The sequence below is a fragment of the Wyeomyia smithii genome, chromosome 3, assembly GCF_029784165.1.
Source record: "Wyeomyia smithii strain HCP4-BCI-WySm-NY-G18 chromosome 3, ASM2978416v1, whole genome shotgun sequence".
Classification (NCBI taxonomy): Eukaryota; Metazoa; Arthropoda; class Insecta; order Diptera; family Culicidae; genus Wyeomyia; species Wyeomyia smithii.
Window position 1 is genome coordinate 61625131 of NC_073696.1, and position 22027 is coordinate 61647157.

Genomic DNA, 22027 nt, shown 5'->3' on the forward strand with positions numbered 1-22027 from the left:
CACATAGGTATGTTCAGCTCGTCACTGCAGACTGGAAAGAATCTTTGTTAGAAACTATTTTGATTTGAGCATCACCGCTCGCTGTCGTTTTTCGGGGCATCCAGTCGATTCCTGTTTTTAATATCATAAAGTGTATTGTAAACAAAGGTTTTCTATCGTTTGTTGTCATTCTACGAATAACAATCCGGTGCGGCTCCGTGCATTGAAAAAAGCGGCTCATGTAGCGATATTTTGATCAAAATTCACGAATTAAAATCATATCGGTTTATTTTCAACGTGATAAATACTCTCTAGAATTTGTATCAATCAAGGTATCTCCGATAAATAGCACGTTTTCTTCAAAATTAGTCAAAATAATCAACTGGTCGTATATTTTGTCGCAACTTTATCCGACTGTTCGCTGGAATCAATGTGTTTTGCTAGAGCTTGTTACTTGTGCTGCGTCAAACTTTGTCTGACGTGTTGTCATACTAGTGCAAGCGCTCGCCGCTTGATGTCGCATATGCTTTTCAGAATTGGCGATTTCAAACTCATTCGTATATTTTGCATTGGAGTGGTCTATACGACACTGTATTACTTTTGAGAAAAACTTTCAATGATCAAAGATAATCTGTACAATAAAGCAAGTGCCCCAACTTTTCAAATTGTTTAAATTGGTTCTGGGCCGTTTTTGACCGTTTATTCCTAAATCTCTACGACAGCGGCAAAATAACGTGGTAATTAACGGAATCGAACGATGTTGCGCGCGAAGCTAGCTCATTAGAAAAACGAATGAACGATTCAAATAGTGTGATCCTATACGAATGAAGCGCGTAAAAATCATCTACCATGCTGAGCACCTAAATATTTATATCATTTTCTATCAATGCCAAGTACCTTCGGAAAAAAGGCAAACGTTGCGTAGTCATCGACACGATACATATTATATTGATGCCTTTAAAGCTCTCAGCTTTATCGGTCCAGCTCGGCAAGATGTCCAAAAGAAATCAATTTTTGTACATACATCCGTATTACGAAACTGGGACAAATTGTGGGAGCTTGACAAAAAGGCGGAGCTATTCAGAAGATAGCTTCAAAACAGAATGATTTTTTTTTCGTACATTAGTATTCCAACATACGAAATATTTTTTTCGAACGTTGGAAAATGATATAACTGGAAATAAAGGTGTGACTTCTTTATTTTGTCAGTGCGGATACCGTACGCGATTTGACGACGGCGCATACTAAGTATTCCAACATAAGAAATAAAATTTTCACATACGAAAGAGAGAGAGAGCGTAACGAAAAGGCGCTACCCATTTGATTGTGTCAGAGAGGATAACGCACGCGATCTGACGCATTTATGCGATAATTGAATGTAAATTGCAGTAATCGGCCTTTTTCAAGGCTACTATACGTATTTGGAAGAGCATAATGAATGGTGATTCGTAAACTGTAACTGTGGTTTGATGGTGCTGCAAATGCGCAGCAGTGTGATGTTCACCACGATTCGTTGATACTGTGCATAACCAGGGGTATATACGAAACAAGTCTGATTTCGAACAGAAAAGTTCGACACATTCTGCTCACAATGCTGAGTCTGTTTTAGAAATTTCACAACTCTTCATTAACAAAGATGTCACGTCTTAAATAAGACGGTTATAGTTTGACATCACAGCAGATTTTCGACCTCCATACTCATGTCTGCCATGAGCAATATCAAACACGCAACGGGAACGGAAACATTGTCTCCTTCCAAGCCGCAACACGACACGATACATGTTATGTTGTTGCGTTTGTGAGAGCTTTGTGCAATCGTATTATTAAACTGGGGCATACTGTGGGAACTTTACAAAAAGGCGGAGCTATTCAGAAGATAGCTCTAAAATTGAATGAAATGAGATTTATTTTTTGTACATTAGTTTTCCAACATACAAAAAAAAAATTCTTCGAAGGTTGGAAAATGAGAGAATTTGAAATAGAGGTGTAACTTGTTTATTATGTCAGTGCGGATATCGTACGCGATTCGACCACTGCGCATACATTAGTATTCCAACTTTCAACATACGAAATAAAATTTGTAGAAGGTTGGAGAATGAGAGAACTTGAAATAATGACGTGCCTTTTTATCATGTCAGCGTGGATATCGAGTGGAACCGCATAGCTGCACATAGCTTCTGCTGTTGGTCATTGTCGTAACACTGGTGCCGGCTAGGTAAAGGTCATCTGAAAAAGAAAGCTGATCACCAAATTGATTAGCTCCAATCGTGTGTATTCCGAAACCTATTGCAAGAAATACATTTACATAATATTCTACATATTCTACGTTAATTCTGCGGTCGTCTCTTAAAAACAACCTCTTTATTTTGTCTAAATTAGAACGATTTTTTGAAAGAGTAATTGAAACTGAAAGGAAGAGGATTATGAAAGATAACTAGAAAAAGGTTTAATCATCAGTCTAAGGATTCTGTTGATGAAGCCACATATAAACGATATGGAAAGCTGCAAGACCATCCATATCTAGTTCCTCTTATTCAATCAATTTACAATCCAAATCTTCTCCACATGTTACAATAGCCAAGCAGCCCTATCAATATATAAATAAACATGCAAGGTAAAATAGAGTGTTCGTTCCATTGTGCTATTAAATGTGGAAAGAAATTTGTCATTTATTTTATCTCAAGTAAATCTTGAGCAAAAAAGGGATCGTAGAACTATGAACGAATGATGCAAGTATCATAAATAGTTCTGAGATAAACTCTGTGTAAATCTATGTGTCTTTTCCATTTTTTTGAGTTGAAATGTTATGTCACACTCAAATTAACACCCTCTTCCGCTTATGCCATAAAATGTCACAATAATCCAAACCCCCTCCCTCCCCCTAAATGCGTGACATCATTAATGGATGGTCCCTTAGATTTATCACAAAATTTATGGACCGAACGAAGCCTATTCCGGTTTACCAGCGAGTGAGTCATCACACTCCGAAAACCTTGAGATGAGGAAAACTCACCGGGGCCGAAGACGCGTTTACACCGGACCATTATGGACGACCGCTGGATAACTGGGTAAAATGTCAGTAACCGTCCGGTCAGGACTTACCATTGAAGGCAATACGATCAGATACTTTTCGCGCATAATTATATTTTTTTTAAAGATTTTTTTATTGTAGAACTGCCAATTCTGTCTAAAGATTTGTAGCATATTATTAAGGCAAAAATAATATACAACAATCTACCAAAAAAGAGATCAATTAGTGTCAAAACGGTGAACTGACAACGTTGGGTGTATGAAGTAAGTAACACTCTCCAATCTATTTGCTAAACACACATTCTCCTACCGTTGTCATCCCACTGCGTCGGGCGAGAGCGTGTCATCCACCTGGTCATGCGAGAGGATCCAAAAATCGGCCTCTCCGAAGCCCAAAAAAAATTTCTCTCGCTCGCCCGCTGCCGTTCTAATCCAACGAAAGAAAAGGTGTGCATTAAAATAGTCACATTTGTACTTCGATATCATATTAAAACCCACATCGCACCGCATGTAAAATATCATCAAAACCAATATCACTTGTCTTTTGATTCCCGTATCTCGTGTGGACCATGGTATTATTGCGAGCAGCGTTGCTCGGGCAACAACAGGAACAGCTGATGCAAAAAAAGGCATTCTGTTGTGCACAAAGCTCAGAGAAAGAAAAAACACAAGCCTTCTCATCGTTGACGCTTCCATTTTCCCTTCACTAACACTACAGTGCACTTGGTAAAAAATGAGAGCGTGTACGATTGGTGAGCAAACCATATCTTCTTTTTCAATTTAGACTGCATAATCGGGTGACTAGTTCAAATAAATCCTAAATATATCTTCAAATCAATTCAAGATTCATTGAGTAACCATTATCAAGTAACTAATTATAATTGTAACCCAGAACTTGAAAAACCCTAGGTATTGAAATTTCCTTTATAAAACATTGTTGGCGACACTGGCAAGCGTCGTGCCGAAAAATTAAAATGTTTAATGAAGGCTATTTTGAACGAAAAGAAGAATAACTAGAAGCCACTTGTCACATCCTGTCCTAGCTCCACACCACTACCATAGCACTGAACGCGGATGAAAAAAATGGCTCCTCTCAACTCAATATATCACAAATTCTCCGAATTTTATCAATTGTAAATCCAAGCGACCAAATCACTTTTTCAGTCATTTCCTACTGTAAACAATAATATACAACATCCATTACAACCTGCTACCGATTCCACTTATTTAAATAAACGAAAACACCTAAACTTAATAATAAAACACTGCCAATGGAAGTGATGCCACTCTCCCCCGTTTTTAAAAATTATCGAAAGAGTTGATTTATTCTTTTATTTATTTTATTTTATTTTTCATCAAAAAGTATTTAAGGTCAAGATCAACTACATAACAAAATCTTTTAAACAAAACTAAGAGTGCACTAATCGGTTCAGTAGTTACAGAGAAAATGTACGACTAACTGGACAGCTTGATTTTAGAATTTTTTAAAAATTTCTTCCTTAAAAATATATCAAATTCTAGAAACTTGTATGATATAAAATATCTTCAGAAGTCAAAATCCTTTTTTCAAATATTTCGATTCTTCTACCGATGTCCGTTCAATAATTTCACAGAAGGGACTGATAAGTGTTTCACGGCAGTGTTGGCAAAAAATTCTTATTATATATTGTTATTATTATTTAGTAAGTCACAAAAACGGTGCAAAAAATACATAGGTAAATTTTGCTCTTACTCCACGTAAGTACGTTTAATTTTTTTAGCGAAAATTTTGCTCTTTGCATGAGGTATGAATGTGAGTCAAACCAATGTCTGAAAAAGTTGATAACACGCTCAAATCTTTCAGCCAAGAATGGTTACATCTAACTACTTTGAAAATATTTGAGAAATCGGGATATTCACTGTATTCATAATTATTGTTCATTGTTGAACATCTCTACCGACCGTAATGCAGCTCTCGATGCAACCAGCCAAGAAAAAGCAGCATATTTTGAAATGTCTTGCGACCTCTAGGCCACGCACAGATGAATGGGACTGCACGGTTTGAAATAATCAGAAAAAAAAACAAGCTGCAGAGGAAAGTAATAACACCGCAAATTACCACAGCACGTGGCTGCTAGTGGGCGCCACTGAAACTCGATCCACCGATTGACGAGAGGCCGGCAGAAGGTGAAACGTAGCGCAACGTGCAGCCATCGGAAATTAAAAGTTGAAGTATTATTGCCCAAAACAATTGCCATGAATGTGAGTATTGTAATACTAACCTTCAAATCGGTGGTTGAAGCTTTGCTGTTTGCCGATAATTACAGGCTTCAAGATGATGCCTGGCCTGGTGATGGATTAAGAGAAATGCTGTTCTGAAAGCGGGTCGATTGCCGACCGGACGAATGCTATAGATTGCATTGGCATCAGACGAACGTTTTGTACGCGTTTTTAATCGGTGAAAAAACTGTAATGGGAATAGAAATGTGATGAATTTATTGAATCATTGTTTTTCGCAGTAATAGTTTAAGCGATAACAGAGAAGCATAAAATACAAACGAACGAAATATGGATAAAATGGCTAAGTTCGTATCAACGCATAATAAATATATCAATAAAAAAATGGAAAGTAAAAGTGCGAACTGTAAAATAAAAACTAGAAAATGAAAAAGAACTATTTTTTTTTTAATACAAGAAGATAAATCGGAACAGTATGAAAATATGAAATGAAAACATTTTTGGTTCTATGAAATATTACGTTATAACTTGGCGGGCGTTGACAGGTTTGAATTTCAAACCAACGGATAGTTCCAATCATAAACCAGGTGACTGCGGACCTCACATTCCGGGAATCCGCTTACGCGTCTAATCGATTCTTTGTGCATGCCTCCTCGTTGCACCTAAGCGAGCGTCATTTTATCCCCCATGTGACGCGTCAATATGGCGTAAGCGGGCAGACCGAACGCTTCCGGCAAACGCTGAGTTTCTATTTCAACAATGCAACTGTTATACCGATAGGTATTTTGTCATCATCAAACAACACGCGCATAAATGAAAAGTAAAAGTGATACCCAACCTGCTGTCTTCCGAATATTGATTTGTGGTTGTGGTGTTGTTTATTGTTTCACTTCTTCGTTTGCCAAGAAGTGCATTGAAATAAATGGAAAGAAAAAGCGATAATGCGCACTGAATTTCGATGAGGTGTAAAACATTTCACGCGGTTGTTCGCTAGAAAAGCCCCCAGGAGAAAAAAATAGCGCGCCAATTTTCTATTTCTATCTGCTGGTGGATGCTTTTCGGCCGGACAAGTGCATGCCTGCGGCCTATGCCCACACCATAGGCCTGTGCCTCAACGGCAGTTTCGTTTGCGTTTTTATGAGCTAGTTTTAAAGCCATTACCTTTGCTATCGTATGCTTCTCGGGGAGTTTTATGTGTGGTTTAGTCCAATTTTACCCTCCCGGGTACTGTTATCGAAGCGCAGAAAGGTGATTTCACAATTATAAAATTTCACGGTTCATTTCGTTTCATCGACACCAATGCATCTGGTCTTTGTGTATGGCAATCGAGCAGCAAATGACAGAAAATCGCCGTGGGTAATTTCCGGCCAACCACCTCCACGTGATAAAAACTGTAATCGAAGTTAGAGCATTTTTGTTGTACCTATTTCCACCGAATATCTTCTCAATTATTATTGTACAGTTATTCTCAACACACTTTTGTAATATTATGATTTAACATCCATGTATTGTGATGAAGTTCAAATCTTGCTTCAAAATTAATCAATTAAAACTTCATATTTTGCTCCACCATTAGATACTCTCAAAAAACCACTTCACGCTGCTTGTTTTCAAGCCTACACGCAGAAGTTCGAGCCTGAGCAATTATTGCGTTCTTTCAATTCGTACTAGTGTTGATCTGATTTCGCACAAAACATTATACATTTTTATTATTTACACAAAAGATGCGTCATTAACAAGACAGATTCGTAATCCAGGTTCAAATTTATTCAAAAGTTGCACTAAATCCGCACAATATTGATGTGGTTTCGCATTTTGTTCTTTTTATGACTTTATATCAAAAATTTGTAATAAAAAAGTATTATAGGTCATAACGCATAAATGAGCCATAACGTTATAATTCTATCGCACAGGCCTAATTCGGTCAATGATTAGGCAACCTAAAACGCATCATTTATTCTGTAAGTGAAACATTCACCCACCCGATTCTTCTCCAACGGACGGTTATGAATTCTGCAGGTTTCACTTTCTAATGCATATTACTCGCAGATAAACCGTTTCGCCGTAGCGTGCCTTGCATTAGTTAAGCCGTTCGCTGTTTCATCATAAACCTGACCAATCGTTCGCTTACCAGCAGCCGTCTCATCCAATGGATAAGCTGCTATCACTTAGCGCACATTTTTCCAACAGGGCAAATAGTTCTTCTGCTTCTTCTCCAGCTACCGCCCACAAATGTGACGCTAAATGAGTGCAGGCATAAAAGATAGTAGCTGAACTAACAGCAATAAAATATACAGAGGGATCGACACTTGTTTCAGTGCCCCGCAATGGTCAGTTTAAAATTGCATGCATAAGCAGCCTATGTACTTATTTTAAATGAAAGTGAATATTTGAAAGAAAAAAAAGGGGATTGAAAAGAAAGTAAACATTGAATGCTGTTGTGCTAGGCTCATATTTAATAGTTATTTTTGCTGAATGAAACAAAGCGCGATCAGTAGAATTACCACTTTCTCGAATGAAATAGTTGGTCTAGAACTGATTAGATACAGGTATGTCACGTTAAGTGAGTTAACATAATCTCACTATAGAAAGTTGTCAAGTATTCATCACTAAATTGTATTAAACATTTTCGCTTACAAAAATGTTTATGATTCTTGAACAAAAACAACATTTGAGGGGATTAATGTATATGCATAAATTTTCATTTTAATGGAAATGTTTCCAAACTCAAAAATACTGCCCAACTGCTGCAGCTATTTTCAAACTACCCTGTTTGATAAAGCAGCTACAAAAAACTTACACCAATTATATGAAGCTTACAATTAAATCACCTCAAATTCAATTCGTCAAACTCATGCTTCCCACAAGCGTAATTTGGATTTTCGAAATTTATACCGTGGCATAGCATAAATGATGCATAAATTCGCACCAGTAACAATGCTCTGTTCAGGAGAACAAATTACCCTCATTCGTGGGCAGTGAAATGAAGCTTGGGAACTAATTGGGTCCGCTCCGCCTTTGACCAAGGGTGGACTTTTCACTTTCCCCAGAAAAAGTCTTGTTTTGCTCCATATCAGATACAGTAGGTACAGTTAACTTTTTTTGTGATCAAACATTCACTATATTCTTTATTTCGTTTCAACGCAATCTGTTAGAGCTACCGAGGTGCGGAGACATTTCAATTTTATGATATTGTTTAGCAAAACTATATCTTAAATTTCAGTTAAAGATCGTTATTTTTGCAAAAATGTTGGATGAGGCGATCTTTTTGTCAGCCATTTTGCAAGGTTGTGTTCGTGATTGTATGGTACAAACTTACCAAAGGCCAATGAATTCCGAATATATACTATATGAGTTTCAGTCATACATTCAAGGGAAAGAACAATCACGGAAAAGTCTCAAAAAAGTTGAAACCGAAGACATGTCCATCGCGGAAGCTGCAAGACAGCCAAAATGCAGTCGGCAGACTATCTACAACAAGGTCTCTGATTCACACCAAAGAAAACCAAAGAATTTTCATAACATAGGTCCTTATGTTATAACCTATAAAAAGAAATATGACTAAGCTAAAAAAAATGTATTTTTGTTCAGAGTCCTATCGATTTCTTACCCTCCCAGCTGGTGTCGAGGTACGAACCAGTCGTCGTAGGTTCGACTCTCGGCTCGGGAGAGACTGTTAGCGTCAGTAAGATCGTAGCGCTAGCCCCGCAATTGTCCTGTACACTTAACAGTTGGCTGCGAAGTCTGTGTATAACAAACAGAAGGTCGAGTTCCGAATCGGAATGTAGAGCACCAAGGCTTTGCTTTTGCTTCGCCTATCGATTTCTTGAATCGCCAAAGTAGCCCCAGGTCGGAAGCAACAAATAACTTTTTAATAGCTATATGAACATTTTTTTTTAATTTCTCAACGAATTCAAATGAAATAATTCGTGACTATTGCATACGTATCCGCGTTCAATGTAAGTAAAAATCATTGAGTTTCTATTAACTATAATGGACTCCCATTACCTGAATTACCTGAAGTTGAAAAATTTGGAAAAAGTGTCAAAAGAAGCCTCGTACGACGTTACTATTTTTTCTAATCAAATATAGAAGTTGCCATCTCACAATTCAAAATGGTGTCTGAGGTTGATTTTAAGCTCCTTACATCATTCTGGTTCCGCAGATATTCGAAGACTCTAAGCGCTCGTCGATCGGCCTCCTTCCACGCGCACGATTCATGTCCGTAGAGCGCCAGCGGAGAGATCAGGGTCATATAGAGCGCAAACTTCGTACGGATCTGTAGACTACGGGACCTAAACTGGCTACGCAACCCGTAATATGCCTTATTCGCTACCGTAATCCGTCTCTTCACCTCGCTGCTCACCTCGTTGTCACATGTTACGAGAATACCAAGATGAACAAATTCGTCGACCACTTCAAAAGTATTCCCATCCATCTCCACCGCAGGACCAACACCTGCAGAACTACTACGCTCTCTGCCAACCACCATGTACTTCGTTTTGCCAGTGTTTATGATGAGTCCAATTCTCGCAGCTTCCCTTTTGAGAGACGTAAAGGCCTTGTTAGGGCCATCAGACTGGCAACCAGGGTTGCCACATTTAAATCTGTGTTTTCCCTTGAAAAAATCTGAGCATCTGTATATGGAACAAAAATATGTGTAAAAAACCTTAATCAATCCACCTAGCGGTCAGACTCAGCCTTTCTCATTCAAACTTATTATTTGTAAAAATAGATTTACATGAATGCTTAAATCCAATAAAGGTATTCATATTCACTCATTGGGTTCTAAAATATTGATGTTGTAATTGAAGTATAAAATATGAAATTTGACGTAATGTTAGTGCTTAAGAAATAGCGAAATTAAAGAAATTGCTCTTAATTTCGAACAATTGATTCACGAGCGATACCGGAAACGCTGAGCCCATATATATTGATCAAAGCAGGTATAGTGATGAATAGTCTTTGAATTTCTTTTCTTTCCAAAACTTTTCAACAGCATATCAAATTTTTATGAAGTATGTTATTTGAAGGTTTGTGATTTTTTTTTTGTAAGATTTGGACCACTGGGACCATTATTTTGATCTATTGTGGTATAAGTTTGAGATATGACTCGTTTGTATGACACTAGTTAAGTGCAAATGAGTCGTGTAATACTTGAGATAATAGACTTTCATTGTTTTAACAATTTAATACATAACGGTTGCTTAAGTTTGATAACAATCAAATGAAAAGAGAACGTATAGGGCAGCCAAACTTTGAAACCACGTGTTCAATCATAATTCATCAGTTAACCCTTAACTAGCCCGTTCATCTGATATCAATATTATTCTAAGATAATGAAGTTTCGTGATTTTCACATTTCGATACGATACAGACGAAGTTACGGTCCGATTACAGCAAAATTCAATAGGGTGTTATGAGGCAACTAGACCTCTCATTTGATACTAATTTTGTGGAAATCGGTTCAACCATCTCTGAGAAAAGTGAGTGAGTCCAAGTAGTCTTCGGAATATGTTTCTTTTCATAGCTGGATTTCACATTTTTAAACATAACAGGCAAAGTAGTTATCCGTTTGCAAAAAAATACTGGAGGGTTGTGAGCAAAGCCACGACCGCAAGGTTGAAGTAGAATACTTTTACACAGCTCTACTTACGGCTGTAAATTAACCTACGGCCGGCGTATCGGTTCGCGCCGCTTATCGCGTTTAGCCTGGCAGAGGCCTAACGCGCACGGCCAACACAATAGAAAGGTGTTTTCACATTGAAAATTAGACACGGCTTTACTGGAGTAAGTGTTGGCAAATGCATCTACCGCTAATACCGCCGCTATCGTACGAAAAATGACGCGCGTTTAAGAACACCCGAACTGTTTCGCCGTGCCGATTCCATTTACTTCCTTATTACATCGGTCTTAGGGAAGTTCCGACTGCACCTACCGCTGAGGCTGTTAGCATACTGCTACTGGTACCCAAAGCTATTAACTCTTCGAATTAAGTGTTTTATTTGTCCTCAAAAGAACAATTGTTCAATTCCATATCGGATATGATGCAATCGCATCTCTGTAATATTACCGACAGTAATGTTCTTCTAAACAAAATGATCCTACTTTTCCATTAGAGGAAGTGCCGGCTGATGTACCGCAAAATTCTCGCCCGATCGCTCGCGTTGGCGTTTAGCCTGGCAGAGGCCTGAGACGTGGTGACCAACCACAGGGCAAGTGATTTGTTTAATTTTAAGGCAGCCACAGGCGCGACCCGCTGCTATGGTCTGTTACTGCTGAGTGCCGATATCTGCTGTTACTGCTGTCAACGTTGTGGACGGTTCATCCAGTTCACCTTCCGACTAATGAATGTAGCTAGTTTTCCCAGAAACACTCTTTTATAGCCGAAGGGTGCAACGTAATAGGCCACGCCTTTCAGTTCAGGTTTACCATTTCCTTATGTTCTTTAGACTAATTATTCCACAATTCGCATTTGATTTTTGTATCCAGCGAATAAATACCGATGGTGCTCTCACACACGCAACGGTTTTAATCGGTATCTTATTGCGGTTTGTAACATCAAGCGATTTCGCTTGCTCACTGTTGCGTGTTGCATCATGTTGCAACTTGGCAGCTGGGAGACGACGAAATTCTGTTTATGCTGATTGATTGAATCGACTTCATATTAGCTCTGCATAGTCGAACTAACTGTCTTTGTGAATGCGGTCTAACAGGGCAGTTTGTTATTTAATGTCGGTTATGCTGATCGCAGCCTTTGCGCTGCCCCTACAGTGGGGGGTTTACTAAATAAAGTAAAAATTAGACATCAACAACAGAATTTGGTTGCATCCCGCACAGAATGTCTGCTTGTGTTGATGCCAGAAAATTATTAACCTTCAATTATTTTTTTATTTGCCTTGAAAAAAAAAGCATTTTGCGGTTCAAAATCGGTTGCTAATTACAACCTTTGAGCTGCCCTAACATTGGGGGAATTAAGATACACGGACAACATGCACTGTGGAAGCTATTTCACGTTCAGTAAATTAGACGGGTGCGACAAATTTAAATTGCTAGGATGCAACACAGAAGACTTGCTTGCGTTGACAAAAATTATTAACTTTCAATGACTTTTTTATTTGCCTTCAAAAAGGCATTTTGATTTCCAAAATTGGATTTCCTGATGGCAATCTTCATGCAGCCCCAACACGGGGGGAATAATGGCTGTCTGGCGGCACACGCTGAGAAAAACCGCGCTGCTCCTGAGACGTGGTGACCAACCACAGGTCTAGTGCTGCTGCTAAGGAAGGACGACTGCTGTTGTCGCTGTCTAGAACTATTATGAGCGGCTTCGGCTGAAACAGGCTCTTATATAGGCCAAATAGCATGTTTTCAATTGCAAGGTATATGATTCTGTCGACCGTGCTTGGGAAGCAAGCATATAACGACCAATCAGAGGTCGAATTTTTCGTTTTGACAAGGCTTGACTATTTTCAATAGTACAATAGTGTGAATAATAAAATTACAATTTAAGGAAGAATCTTAGAAGATTTTCCAATCTATTGCTGCAAGAACGAAGGAAATCCATCGAATACTAACCGATTTATTAGCATATGAAATTGGACATATTTTTCACTTTTTTCGGTTTTAGATTTTCATTTCACATCCCTATGTAGCCGAACTTCCTGAGAGAAGTATTCTACTTCAAAAATCGATAGTGTCTTATGGGACAACAAGACCTTCCATATGAGACTGATTTTATGAAAATCGGTCCGGCCATCGGTTACGTTTCTTTCTATAACTTTCAAACCACATGTTTAAATATTATGTTTAAGGGTTTAAAAGCCGATTAATTTGAATTCAACTATGTTCATAGCTTCTAAGATATAAGAGCGATTTTCAAATTCTGACGCAGCGCCAAAACTAAAAGTTTGATTACAATAAAATTTAGTAGCAACCTTAGCGGCAAATAGACCCTTCATTTGACACCAAGATAGAAAGAATCGGTCAGACCATCTCTGAGAAAAGTGAGTGCGAAAAAAAGGTGCACATACACACGTACACACCCACACACAATCATATACACCTAGACATGCATACATGCAGAAAATGCTCGATTCGTTGAACTGAGTAGAGTAGTATATGACATTCGGCCGTTTGGATCACTTTTTTACCTTTTAATTAGCCAGTGATCGTTGAGAGAAAGTCAATATGTTTACTTACATTATGTGATTTCACATTTTTATAAACAACGGACAAAATTACAATCCGATTACAATGAAATTCAATAACAACCTATGGGGCAACTAGACCTTCCATTTGACACTGATTTTGTGAAAATCGGTTCAGCCATCTCTGAGAAAAATGAGTGAGTTTAAACAACCTCAGGATAACTTTTCTTTACATAGCTTTTGAACCATATGTTCAATCATAACGAAATTCAAAATATAGGGTTCTGGGGACAGCCCAATCATTTGAAACCAGTTTTATTGAAATCGGTTGTGTGGTTTCTGAGATATTGATGTTTCGTGATTTTTACATTTTGATACATAACCTCTAAACTAAAAATCCGATTACAATGAAATTCAATAGCAACCTATGGCGCAACTAGACCTTTTATTTGCAATTCATTTTATGAAAATCGGTCCAGCCAGCTTTGAGAAAAGTGAGTGAGAAAAAAAAGTTGCACATACACACACACACACATACACACATACATACATACATACAGAAAATGCTCAGTTCGTCGAGAGAAGTCGAGTGGTATATGACATTCGGCCATTGGGACCACTTTTATACCTTCGGTTTTTCCAGTGATTGCTATACCTTTCTAGGAGAAAGGCAAAAATCTGTATTGTTTAAACATAAAGAACTTTGTATTTTTTAAGTTTTTATTGTACATAAACAAAATTTTTAGCTTAAAACGTGTGAGAAGTTGGAAATATGTTCAATTTGCTTAATATTTCATGAAATAAAATTTGGAGTGTTTATACAAATTGATGTCAATTTCGAAAAATCTGTAAATCTGTACTTTTCGACGAAAATCTGTATATCTGTAAATACAGATTCTGTACCGTTACTTCGGCCAAAAATCTGTAAAATACAGGTTAATCTGTACATGTTGCATCCCTGCTGGCAACCAGTCGGCAGCGGAATGTGTTACTATATAGATTGTGGAACAGCACCACCGTCCCTCGTAGTTCAATTGGTCAAATGCCGACGACAGGGAGATTGCGGGTTCAAGTCCCGTCGGGATGCGGTATATTTTTCCAAATCTGTATCATATTTCCAGTTCGCTTAATTTTCGTTCTCTCTACTTCACATACTGGCTGCTTAATGAACTTGCGTGTTAACGGGAAAAAGCCGTTAAAAAAAGAAATTCAGTTCAAAATAGTTCGGTCTTCTCAGTTAAAATTTGGATTAATACTTTTTACACCGAAAATCCTTCCGGGTTGACGGTAGTTGTGCGCCGGTGATATTTTACTGCCTGATCGGCAGAACTGACGCGATAGGCGCAATCAAACAAATAGTGCGAGTGAAGTAGAAGCGGCTCAGTGACGGAATCCCAAGGTCATTCCCTACCACGGTCCTCCAGGTAACTTTCGAACAGGCCTCCTCAACTGCTCTACGGTTGACACCAATTATGTCAACGTCGTCCGCGAAGCCTAGAAGCATGGACTTCGTGATGGTGGTGCCGCTCCTCTGCACACCTGCCCTCCGTATTGCACCTTCAAAAGCTATGTTGAACAGCAAGTTCGAGAACCCGTCACCTTGCTTCAGACCATCTAACGTCACAAACGCGTCCGAAAATTCGCCCGCTGTCCTGACACATGATGTGAAACCAAGCGTCGCACGCAACAGTTTAATTAGTTTTGTTGGAAAACCATGTTCTAGCATGATTTGTCACAGCGCATTGCGTTTCACTGTATCGTACGCCGCCCTAAAGTCAATAAACAGATGATGATGTGTCTGCAAGTTGTGTTCTCGAAACTTGTCGAGAATCTGTCTTAAGGTGAACTCAAGGTCCGTTGTAGATCGTCCCACTCGAAAACCGCATTGGTATTCTCCAACAAAGGCTTCCTGCAACGGCCCCAGTCGCTGGAACAGGATACGGGAGAGAATTTTATAAGCGAAATTGAGGAGGGTTATGCCTCGATAGTTACTACAGTCCAGTCTATGTCCCTTCTTGTAGATAGGGCATAGGTGTCCTTCCAACCAGTCCGTAGGTAGTTGATCCTCAGACCATACGCTTAGGATAATCTGGTGAATTGCACTACACAGCTGCTCGCTCCCGACTTAAAAAAAAACAGCCGGTAAGCCGTCCTTCCCAGCGGCTTTGTGGTTCTTCAGCTCTTTGCAAGCATTCTTCACCTCGTCCAATGTTGGTGGGTCCACAGCTTGTCCATTCTCCTCAACTTCTATCCTGTTCCCCTCGACGACTCTCCTACCTTCCGCACTGTTCAACACCACTTCAAAATGGTGCCTCCAATGCCTGGCCACCTGTGATTTATCGGTATTCAGATTCTCCTCCCTATCATTACACATGGCACGGTCCGGTTCCTGATTTCGTTATTCGTTCTATAGAAGCTCTTCCTTCTCCGCCTTCGCGAGGACGCAAACGTAGTCCTTTCGGCAGCTCTTGCCTCCCGGTGTTTCTCCCGCATCCGACGCGTCACACGATTAGCTGCTACTAACGTGTTGCCGTAGGCCCGGTTCATCTCTTCCGTCACCTCTAGACACTCAGCATCGAACCACCCACTACGCGTGGTTCCTGTTGTCATGCCTATTCTCACGCTTATTCGCTGACCGAATCATGGATGTGCTCCCGAGTATACTCTGCAGCTCTTTCCACTGTTAACCTGTGGATGTCCAGACGTATCTTCCTCGCCGATCTCGATTAAAATACGTTGGACAGCCGGGCGTGAATCTTACCTAACACGAGATAGTGATACGAGTCGATGTTTGGACCTCGAAAGGACCGCACATCTATGACGTCTGGAAAGTGTCGGCCGTCGATCAGCATGTGGTCGATCTGGATTTAAAAATGATATTTGGAGACATTTTCTAGCCTCTGGGCATCATTCTGGTTGCGAAAATACCTATATTAGAAACCAAAAGTCTCCATCTTTAATTTGAAAGGGAGTCGATTTTTGGCTCCTGGAAAAAACTGGTTGAAATATCTGTTTCATTTGTAGGGGAGACCTTCCCCTTTTCTCGAGTACGGATAATTTGTCAACCAATAGGAATTTGTGTTTGATTTGTCTAAAAGTCCTTTCATCCAGAAGACCATAAACATATTTTTTGCTCTCAAAAACCTCCGCATGCCAAATTTGGTTCCATTTACTTGATTAATTCTTAAGTTGTGAAGAAATTTGAAAGCTCGAGAGCTCTCTCTCTCTCTCTTTTAGAAAAGAAGAGGGGAGGGCGGGTGTCGAACCACCATGGAAATTTTTCTTGCTCACAAAAACATTCACATACTAAATTTGTTACCCCTAAAAAGCTTCACTCGTCAAATTTGGTTTCATTTGCTTGATTAGTTCTCGAGATGTGCAAAAATTTGTGTTTCATTTGTATGGAACTCCTCCCTTCCAGAACAAGGAGGGGTGTCGAACTATTATGGACATATTTGTTACCCCTAAAAACATTCACATGTCAAACTTAGTTCCATTTACTTGGTGAGTTCTCGAGATGTGCAGAAATTTGTGTATCATTTGTATGGAACACCTCCCTTCCGGGGCGCCAGATCTTTTTGCCTTTCTCCTAGAAAGGTATAGCAATCACTGGAAAGCCCAAAGGTATAAAAGTGTTCCCAATGGCCGAATGTCATATACCACTCGACCCCTTTCGACGAACTGAGCATTTTCTGTAGGTATGTATGTATGTGTGTATGTATGTGTGTATGTATGTGTGTGTATGTGTATGTGCAACTTTTTTTTCTCACTCACTTTTCTCAAAGATGGCTGGACCGATTTTCATAAAATCAGTGTCAAATGAAAGGTCTAGTTGCGCCATAGGTTGCTATTGAATTTCATTGTAATCGGATTTTTAGTTTAGAGGTTATGTATCAAAATGTAAAAATCACGAAACGTCAATATCTCAGAAACCACAATACCGATTTCAATAAAACTGGTTTCAAATGATCGGACTGTCTCCAAAACTCTTAACTTTGAAATTTCGGAATTATTGAACATATGGTTCAAAAGTTATGTAAAGAAAAGTTATCCTGAGGTTGTTTAAACTCACTCATTTTTTCAGAGATGGCAGAACCGATTTTCACAAAATTAGTGTCGAATGAAAGGTCTAGTTGCCCCATAGGTTGTTATTGAATTTCATTGTAATCGGATTGTAACTTTGTCCGTTGTTCTTAAAAATGTGAAATCACATAATGAAAGTAAACATATTGACTTTCTCCCAACGATCACTGGCTAATTAAAAGGTGGAAAATTAATCCAAATGGCCGAATGTCATATACTACTCTACTCAGTTCAACGAATCGAGCATTTTCTGCATGTATAGGTGTATATGTTTGTGTGTGGGTGTGTACGTGTGTATGTACACCATTTTTTTCGCACTCAGTTTTCTCAGAGATGGTCTGACCGATTCTGTCTATCTTGGTGTCAAATGAAGGGTCTATTTGCCGCTTAGGTTGCTATTGAATTTCATTGTAATTAAAATTTTTAGTTTTGGCGCTGCGTCAGAATGTAAAAATCGCTCTTATATCTCAGAAGCTATGAACATAGTTGAATTCAAATTAATCGGCTTTTAAACCCTTAAACATAATATTTAAACATGTGGTTTGAAAGTTATAGAAAGAAACGTAACCCGCAGACAGTTTAAAACTATAGCTACGATCAAAATATGTGGCCTCAACATCATTTAAATTTGATATTGTACCATTTCAATGTTTGCGGCTTTGCTCAGGATTGAAGTTGAAATAAAAAGTCATTTCTACCATTTCACTTTTTGCCTTTCTCCTAGAAAGGTATAGCAATCACTGCAAAAACTAAAGGTATAAAAGTGCTCAAAAGGGCCGAAGTTCGACGAGCTTAGCATTTTCTGTATATATGTGTAAGTGTGTGTGTGTGTGTGTGTGTGTGTGTGTGTCAAATGAAAGGTCTAGCTGCCTCATAACACCCTATTGAATTTTGCTGTCTATCATCTCAAGTATTACACGACTTAAAGCAAAGCAAAGCCTTGGTGCTACATTCCGATTAGGAACTCGACCTTCTGTTTATTTATATTTAGACTTCGCAGCCAACTGTTTAGTGTACAGGACAATTGCGGGGCTAGCGCTACGATCCTACTGAAACTAACAGCCGAGACTCGAACATACGACGATTGGCTTGTTAGGCCAGTATCGTACCTCGAGACCATCTGGGAGACACGACTTATTCGAACATAACTAGTGTCATACAAACGAGACATATCTCAAACTTACAAATAACAAACTTCATAACAATTTGATATGCTGTTCAAAAGTTTTGGAAAGAAAAGAAATTCAAAGACAATTTAAAACTATACCTGCTTTGATCTATATATGGCCTCAACATGATTTAAATGTGGTCGTACTATCTGAACGTTCCCGGCATCGCTCGTGATTGAATTGTTCGAATTTAAGAGTAATTTCATTTATTTCGCTATTTCTTAAGCACTAACATTACGTCAAATTTCATATTTAATATCTCAATTACAACATCAATATTTTAGAACCCAAAGAGTGAATATAAATACCTATATTGGATTCAAGCATTCATGAAAATCTATTTCAACAAATAATAAGTTTGAATGAGAAAGGCTGGGTCTGACCGCTAGGTGGATTTATTTAGGTTTTTTCAAATGTCTTTACCCTCCGCGAAAAAATGTGTTCACATGTCTTCAAACCCGAGATGTGAGGAAAAAATCTGCTGAAGATTGGAACCGGCAAATTAAGGATCTGATGTCTTCACATATTTCTCAATGTCTTCACTCTGTCTTCGCAAACCAAAATGTTTTCGCAGCTGGTTAAATGTCTTCATATTAAAAATTAAAGACATGTCCTCCAATCTAGAATCGCTGGTTTGTGAGCCTCCGGTTAAAAATCACTGTGATAATGTAATTTTGAAGCATTCTCAATACATTGTTTAGCAATAGAACAAGAAAAACGTACGAAAATAAACACGTTCTTTTTTTACCCGATTGCAATACTTTGCAATGTGTTGTTACCTTTCTTGCTCGTTTGGCTCACAACATTCTTTTCGCCTATCTATCTTTCTAAATATTGCTAGTCTATACGAACGATCCAAATGCTTATAAGAAGCCGTGCTGCACTCCTTAATTATGACTCCAAAAAGATAAATCTCAAACTAAATAACTATGATTTTTTTCCGTCAATTCATACAGACAAGTAAAAAAAATGCAAAAAAAATCCTCCTAGCAAAGTCGCTTACTAGAGGCGCACAAATTCAACGAGCGAACGGAATAGGTGACTGATAAGGTTGAATGTCACAATCTCACCCCGCCTGACGGTATTATAAAAATATTTTACAGAGTGTTCAAATAGTTCGAATGCACTTTAAAAATGTATTAAAAAATGAAAATACAAGATATCATTTTCTGAGTCAATATAAATTGCGAACCTCAGGTGTCGTACACAAATTACGTAAATTACGTAACAGAGTGTTCAATTAGTTCGAATACACTTTAAAAATGTATTAAAAATGAAAATACAAGATATCCTAATTGCGAACACAAATTACGTTACCTATCGTTACATAGGTGGGTAGGGGGTCTGAAATCTAGATTTTTAGCGTTACGAACGTTACGTGTACGACGCCTTACGACATATTACAACAGGAGGACTATAGACCTTTTTACGTACGCATATATTAGTGCCACTAGTTGAGGAAAATATTTACAAATAGCTGTTTTGTTTGCAATGCTATGTTTTAAGCAGCTGGACAAATATTCAGTTGAACACTCATTATATGTCTTAAACTTGTTTCTGGATGATTTTTTTCTTTCGTGATAATCGCACATAATCGACTGAAAATGTTAAAAAGTGATAAAAGTCGAAGAAACAAGATGCGATGATTTACAGTTTGGAGGAAACAAAAGCAACTTTACACGGGTTTAGACGTTTTCTAGTGTGCGTAGGTGAAAAGTCACTTATATATATATATATATATATATATATATATATATATATATATATATATATATATATATATATATATATATATATATATATATATATATATATATATATATATATATATATATATATATATATATATATATATATATATATATATATATATATATATATATATATATATATATATATATATATATATATTGCGGGGCAAGTGCTACGATTCTACTGGAACTATCTAACATTCTCTCCCGAGCCGAAACTCGAAGCTACGACGACTGGCTTGTTAGGCCAGCATCGTACTTCGAGACCAACTGGAAGGTGTAATCGATGTCATCCCACAGAATTGCTACTAAACTAAACTCTCATGAGTAGTTTGCTTTATCAAACCTCGGAACCATTTTGTGACCAATTATAAAACTTGATTTGCAACCATCAGATACCGACACAAAGGAAACTATGACAAAATAGACAGATAATAAAGTGCAGTTTAAAAGTAATCGTGCCGATAGAAGAATCTTACTCGTGTGACATTCCGTCACATATCAACAGGTGAAAGGCAAATTACATCCGCATGACAAAACTGTAACCGATTACATCACCACCCTCCTAATTTTTCTCCTGATGCTTTAACAGGTAAGTACCGAGACTGAAGCAACGAAGAAAGTGAAAATGTCGTCATATGCGGCTAACATGAGCATAATTTCTAAAAACAATTTAAAACTGATCGTTGAGCTACGCTGGGTCCCATAGCGGAATACGTGAGTTAGAAATAATCAGCGGCCAACGACATTAATCGTTTGGTAGGTAATACCGGCAGCCGAGGCGAGCCGGCAAACTAATCAATATGTTGAGAGGCTCGCAGTACGTGTGCCCGCAATTGTCCGCTTCCTTGACCATCGTGGCAATACGATGCGTACCGTGAAATGATAGCTCTTGATTCATTCCGATCAGTAATCGATACGTGTTGTCTGTTGTCCGTGGCCAACGAAAGTCAACATTATGTTGGGTTTTGCACAATTTCGTAATTCAATGTTTCCATACATAGTTTAATATTTTGAAAGATTTAAAAATTTTTACTGTTTATCAACCTGATGAGATGTTCTCTTGAAGCTGCTGCTCTGTTTCAACTTTGTCAAAAAGGGTGTAATGGAAGCCATAAAATGATTTTATGATCCATTACGAAACAACCGACAATTTTCCGGTCTTAAATATCTGCTGGATCTAATGGCTTCAGATTGCACCATATAAACAATTGCTCTCAAAGTTAAACAACGCGAGCCATGAACAAGAGGACCAAAATCACAATTAAGCACTTAAATTCACTGATTGCTCAACGTATCTCAGCAGCTCAATGACGATAATAATCTAATAAGATATATGACACAGATCGAAAAATTATGCAAATTTGCAGTAACACCTCCTTGGCGCTGGTGATGCATTTTTCCACATTCTCTTGGATCCGGAAAAATCTTCGTATTCTCGCTCATATCGACAAAAGACACGAATGCAACTGCCCGACTCAAACCATTCAACCAAAAAGTGAACATTATGCGAATAAGAGTCCAATTTCTCTTCGGTCGTCAGACTGCAAAACCCATTTGTTATGCGCTGCGTCGCCTGTGCCCCGAATGGGTGGCATTTGTTTGCAACCGAGCCCCTACCCCTCCTCTTTTGCACGTTTGGTTGGTT

At 38.4% G+C, this 22027-nt stretch overlaps 1 protein-coding gene across 1 annotated transcript in view; it reads right to left on the minus strand.

The window, feature by feature from the left end:
• Positions 1-22027, minus strand: part of LOC129732231 (mucin-4-like) — a 255175-nt gene that overhangs the window by 52572 nt on the left and 180576 nt on the right. Inside the window, exon 3 of the mRNA XM_055692890.1 lies at positions 5271-5455. The gene's annotated coding sequence lies outside the window, so the exon portion shown is untranslated. The remainder of the gene's footprint in view (positions 1-5270; positions 5456-22027) is intronic.